Source organism: Octodon degus, unplaced genomic scaffold (genome assembly GCF_000260255.1).
Source record: "Octodon degus isolate 3935 unplaced genomic scaffold, OctDeg1.0 scaffold00163, whole genome shotgun sequence".
Classification (NCBI taxonomy): domain Eukaryota; kingdom Metazoa; phylum Chordata; class Mammalia; order Rodentia; family Octodontidae; genus Octodon; species Octodon degus.
The window spans coordinates 5,663,506-5,669,641 of NW_004524739.1; the positions used below are offsets into that span (position 1 = coordinate 5,663,506).

General features: G+C 46.3%; 1 pseudogene; it reads right to left on the reverse strand.

Annotated features, from left to right (window-relative positions):
- Positions 1-4,355: 4,355 nt before the first annotated feature.
- Positions 4,356-4,774, reverse strand: LOC101591603 (annotated as a pseudogene).
- Positions 4,775-6,136: the final 1,362 nt, after the last annotated feature.

Here is a 6,136-nt window from a genome sequence, read left to right on the forward strand (position 1 = left end):
TTTTTTTTTTTTTTTTTTTTTGCAGAACCGGGGATTGAACTCAGGCCCTTGCGCTTGCCAGGGAAGCACTTATACCACTAAGCCATCTTCCCGGCTCCATAAATGTAATTCTTTAAAAAAAAAATCTGCAATCATCCAACATTTAAGTACTAGCAAAAAAATTCAACTTTTAGAATTAATTAGGTAGGGCTAGTAAGATAGCTCAGCAGTTAAGCACCTGCCTGGCAAGTACAAGGACCTGAGTTTGATCCCCAGTACTCAAAAAATAAATAAATAAAATTAAAAAAAAAATTAATCAGGCAAATGAAAACTTATGCACAGGCTTCTTGTGGCCTGTGAATTGCTTTCTTCTCGACTGTAGATCTATGACCATGACATCTTTTTTTTTTTTTTAGAGACAGGGTCTCACTGTGTAATCCAGGCTGGCCTCAAGCTCTTGGCAAGCCTCCTGAGTGCTGGGATTACATGGTCTGGCTAGCCATGTCATCTTCCTCTGCAAGGTACTCCTTGTCCTCACTTGAATCTTCTGATCCATAGTCAGATGCGTTATCCATTGTGCCTCTGGCCTATGGTTTCACTTGAATATCAAAGATTCAGACTTCATCCATTTAATGAGACAGGTTAAGAAGGACTTTTTTTTTTTTTTTTCCTTTTGGCTGGCTCAGCCTGCCTTATTGAACCGAGATATCCTGCACCTGACTGTGTTTCCATAAGCAGGCGCTTCAACAACTGATCTAAGCAGCAGGCCCCCTTTTTATTGAGACAGGGTCTCGGTTTGTAGTTCAGGCTGCCCTCGAGCTCACGGCAGTCTCCCTACCTCAGGATTCCAGGCATGTGCTAACAGCTCTGGCAGCAATCAGCCCAGCGCTGTGCTGGTGCTGGGAACATCATCTTTAACACTAGAGGCAGAGTTGCTCCTCCAAAGAGCATAGATTCAAGTTGCAGAAAGGAAAGTTACTCAAATAGTCAAATGAAGTAAATTGAAAATGTGATATCAGAAAGGAGCTGAGAAAGCATATAGCAATGCGAGCTCAACTCACCTCCCCCAGGGACTTGGGAGGCTTTCCTGAAGAAGTGACATGAAGCTATACTTGAAGGATGTGTAGGAATTACTGTAGCTCCAGAAAAGAGATGGCAGGGAGGGTGGAGATGCACAAGGTGTCGGAATAGGAGCGGAGATTGAGTTTTAGGCTGAAGGTCTGAATGTGTAGACTAGTGTAGGTGGGAATCTGACTTAATTTAAGGAGATTGAAAAGGCCAGGATGTGGGTCACAGAACTGTGTGGGAGAATGGCATGAGGTGAGGTAAGAAAGCCAGGTGAAAGGCTCGCTGTGAGGGCAGGGCCAGGTCAGGCATGTCAGGGATTCTTGTCTTTTATCCACAGGAAAACAGAAAGCCACTGAAAAGATTAAACAAAGGGTGTGTGTGTGTGTGTGTGTGTGTGTGTGTGTGAGAGAGAGAGAGAGAGAGAGAGAGAGAGAGAGAGAGAGAACAAAGGAGATAGAGGGGCCAGGGAGATGGCTCAGTAGAATAAGCACTTGCCTAGCAAGTGAGCAAGTGCAAAGGATTGAGTTCAACCCCTGGCTCCACCAAAAAAAAAAAAAAAGGAGATAGACAAGATCACGTTTGCATTTTGAAAATATTATTGGGACTTCTGAGTTGAGAATAGAGAAGGGGTGAAGGAGTAGAAGTAGAAGACCAGCTCAAAGGCACAGAGGCTCAAGTGAAGCATGACGGCACCTCAGACAGAGGCACATGCAATAGACACAGAGACATCTGGCAGGTTGGGAGTTATATTACTTCCCCTACATCAATAGGATTTGAGAATATGATCCGGGTGGAGTGTCGAGGCAGTGGAAAAAAATTAAGACAACTCAGATTTCCAGCTTGTACAGTGAACTGGGGGCAGTGTTCCCCAAGACAGGGAACACTGAAGGGCATCAATGATGAAGGCAAGGGCAGAGTGATAGTTTAATTATTTTGCAGCTATCTATTTATTTAGTCAACAGGTATTTATGGAATGACTATTCTGTCTTAGCCTCTATCTGTGCAAAGACAGGGATGATTCCTGGTCACAAGTGGCTCACTTTCTGGTTAGCAGGATAGGCATACAAAATATTCAAGGCTAGGGAAATAGCTCAGTGGTCTAAGTGCCTGCCTGGCAAGCTCAAGGACCTGGGTTCAATCCCCTGTACCACATGCTGCACCGGCCCAGGAGCCCAAGTTAGTCACTGAAACCAGGTGTGGTGGCTAATGCCTATAATTCCAGGCTAGGGAAGCTGAGACAGTAGGATCACTATGAGTCCGAACTGCATAGAGAAACCCTGTACCAAATAAATAAAAAATATTCAAATATCACACGGGCCTCAAGGGTCCACAAATTCAAAGCCACATCAATACCCATCATCCCAAGTTCCCATTCTTGCCCCTCCTAAGTGCCCTTCAAGTATTTTGGGGCTGTGTGCCTAAGCAGTAGGACACATTGGTCCCTGTTCTGACTCTCACACCTCAAAGCGCCCTACTTCAGGAATGTGAAGGGCAGAAGAGGGACTAGAGTGAAGTAGGCAGGGATGGGGATCTGAAGCTTGACCCGCAGCTCTCTCAGCGAGGTGTTCCAGCAAGTCTACAAAGAGGAAAAGCTGCATGAATGAGGAGCCACGTGAAGTCACCTAGGCTCTGGAGTCACATTGTTTGTGCCTGTGGTTTGTGTCCTGCTTTGGGCATTCCGCACTTCGGGGGCTTCCAGGACACCCAGGTGAGCATGCCATGGATGCAGGGGACAGTCTGGAGTTGGAATTCAGAAGTTTGAGCTAGAGATACAAAATTGTAGAGCTGTAAACTCTAGAGAGAAGTATTGGCATGGTATCAGTCTTAGTGGAGTCCTGACAGAAAAATGGCCAGCCCCATTTGCACCTGGCAACTTCCCTAACAGAGAGGCAGGTCAGTCACCTTTCCTAGACATTCCCCATTGTTTTTGTTTTGCGGAACTGGGGATTGAACTCAGACCCTTGCGCTTACCAGGGAAACACTTATTCTACTGAGCCATCTCCCCAACTCCCTCCTCATTGTTTGTTTTTTTTTAATATTTATTTATTTACTGTGTGTGTGTGTGTGTGTGCGTGTGTGTGTGTGACCAGCTCAGCCCACCAGGGGGCGGGGCTGGCTGGCATGTGGTGCTGGGGGATTGAACCGCAGTCCCTGTGCTTTGCTAAGCTTGTTCTAAGTAGGTGCTTTAGACCACTGAGCCATCTCACCAGCCCATTCCTCATTGTTTTTTGTAATCCTCCACCATAACACTTTTCAGACCACTGGGTACCAAATAATACATATTTTTTCCTTTACTAGACAGTGGCCTCCTTATCTCCTTGGAAATAGGGATAATTTCTTAGTGAACTCTAAATTTTTATCTCTCTCCTGTCTCACTCTGCATATTTGGCAGTAAACAGGTATTCAAAATTGGGCAGATATTGCCTGGCCAAATAGCTCAGCAAATTAAAGTGCCTGCAAGCTGGCGCAGGTTGGTCCCTGGACCTGCCATACTGGCCCCGCCCCGGGTGCGCACTGAGATGGCAATTGAGACTGGGCGTGGGTAATCCCAGTTCTTGGGAGGCTGTAAACAGGCAGATCACTATAAGTCTGATCTGGTAGTGAGATCCTGAACACCTTGTACACCCTTCCCTAAAATAAAAATAATAATAAAATAGAAAGTTGGGCAGATAAACTACACACTGATAAGAGAAACTCTCCTTCCTCAGCCCCGACCCCTTCTTTGTCCCAGGAACTTCCAGGGGAGGTCGACAGGAAGCCTGTGAAGTCCCCATTCAGGAGTTCTGAAAAGATCAGACAGAACAGGGGCACAGCCATCCTTCCAGCCACTACACTAGGGACTTAAGTGAAAGCGAAAGTCTGCAGGAAGGGATCGGATAAATTCCTGTAGTAATAATAATCACCACTGTCACTTATCAAGCAGTTTCTAATTGCCAATCTCTGTGCTAAATGTTTTACAGACACTATCTCTTCAAACCCTAATAGCCCTGAACTAAGTATTGTTATTACCTGTTTTATCAAAGAGGAAGAAGCTGAGCAAAGTTAAGTAATGTGCTCAGTCACCCAGCAGGAAAGCAGCATGGCCCAACCCCATCTGAATCACTGCGTTCTATGCTACCCCATAGGAACTGGATTAAAGGAAGATAGAGGGTAGAAGAAACTGCTTTGGAACCTCCCCACCTCCAAAACCAAAGTCTAGCTAAGAGTCAGGATTACAGAGCAGGCCTTTCACACCCGCTGCCACATAGTGCCCCTAATCTTCATTAGGCTAATGAAATAATGAAGACATAATCTTTTTTTTTTTTTTCAAGATTTAAATAGACTTTATTGTTGCAGGGCGGACCCCAATGAGCAGGGCTGATCTGTGGTCCCAGATGTCATGGTGAAGATACTGAGAGGTCATGATTGCAGAAGAGGTGACCAATGACATGATCCAGGGCAGCCGGCCTGGAATGCAGGAGACATGATCCGGATGGCTGGCAGGGTGGTCGGGTTACAGGGGAAAGGACAGCCCCCTTCACTCCTGCTTCTTGTAGCTCTCCAGGTGTGACAGGACCCAGCCCGCCGGCAGGAGGAAGCACAGGAAGCAGGAAGTAAGCCCAATGGAGACATCCGTGGTCCCGAGCTGCTCCCGCGGCGGCTTGGAGTGCACCTGGGCACGCGGCACGGGGAGCCTCCGCGCCGGGCCTGTCAGACCCCTCAGCAGCAGCGGTGTCAAGAACGACATGACATGGGGCTGGAGAGATGGCTCAGTGGTCTAAAGCACCTATTTGGAACAAGCTTGGAAAAGCCCAGGGACCGCGGTTCGATCCCCCAGCACCACATGCCAGCCAGCCGTGCCCCCTGGTGGGCTGAGCTGGCCACACACACACACACACACACTAAATAAATGTTAAAAAAAAAAAAATTAAAAAAAAAAAAGAACGACATGACAGCACGGACCAGACCACCACGCACGGCCGGCCGCAGCGCAAGGTCCGACATAATCTTTTTTGCTAAATCCTATTGTCGGGGCCAGGGAGTTAGCTCAGTAGAATAAGTGTTTGCCTGGCAAGCTTAAGGGTCTGAGTTCAACCCCTGGTTCTGCAAAAAAAAAAAAAAATCCTATCGTCAGGAGGCTTGCACTGCTGTTTGTTAATGCTCACAATAAACCGGTAAGGTGGATGTCCTTACCACTACCTTTTAAGGGGAAGAAATTAAGATTTTTATTTTGAGAGGCTGTGGTTTTTCTGATGATACACCACAGTGCAAGGCATTGCTGAGTTTGTCTGCCTAACTTTGAGTCAGTCACACTCAAATGAACCTGCGGCAGCACACTGCAACCCAAAAAAGATGAACTGCTCCAGGCTTTCCGAGCAGGAAATACTCTGGCGCAGCTGCCCCGCACCCCGGCCTACAGGGGAAGGCCACTGTGTTACTTATGAGGGAAGTACGCGGGAGCCTCAGTGGTCTCGGAGATGGATCACATTTTGGGTACTCATCAGGAAAAACTTACATGTCTCTCTCAATCCCACTCTCAGAGAAAGCAAGTAAAAATCTGACAGGAACGTAAAAAGACTTTTTGCTCCCCTTCTTAGTTTTTCTTTCAATATGATAGATTTTAATTTTTTTTTTTTTTTTTTTGCAGAACCAGGGATTGAACTCAGGCCCTCGCGCTTGCCAGGGAAGCGCCTATTCCACTGAACCATCTCCCTGGACCCTGGTTTTTTGTTAATTTTTGTTTTTTCATATTGTATGTGGAACCCAGGGCCTTCCTACTGAGCTATTATATTATATCCCTAGCCCTTTAAAAAATTTTTTTCCTTTAAAAAAAAATTGAGGGGCAGGGGAGATGGCTCAGCAGAATAAGCGCTTCCCTGGCAAGCACAAGGGCCTAAATTCAATCCCCAGTTCCACACACACACACACACACAAAAAAAAAAAAAAAAAAAGTAAAAAAAAATTGACAGGTTCTTACTAAGTTGCCCAGGATGGGCTCAAACTTGCCATCCAACTGCCTCACCCCCCTCAAAGCGCTAAGATTATGGACATGTGCCACTGTGTGCCTGGCTATGACATTCCGATATACTTATAAAGTGACTTTTTTTTT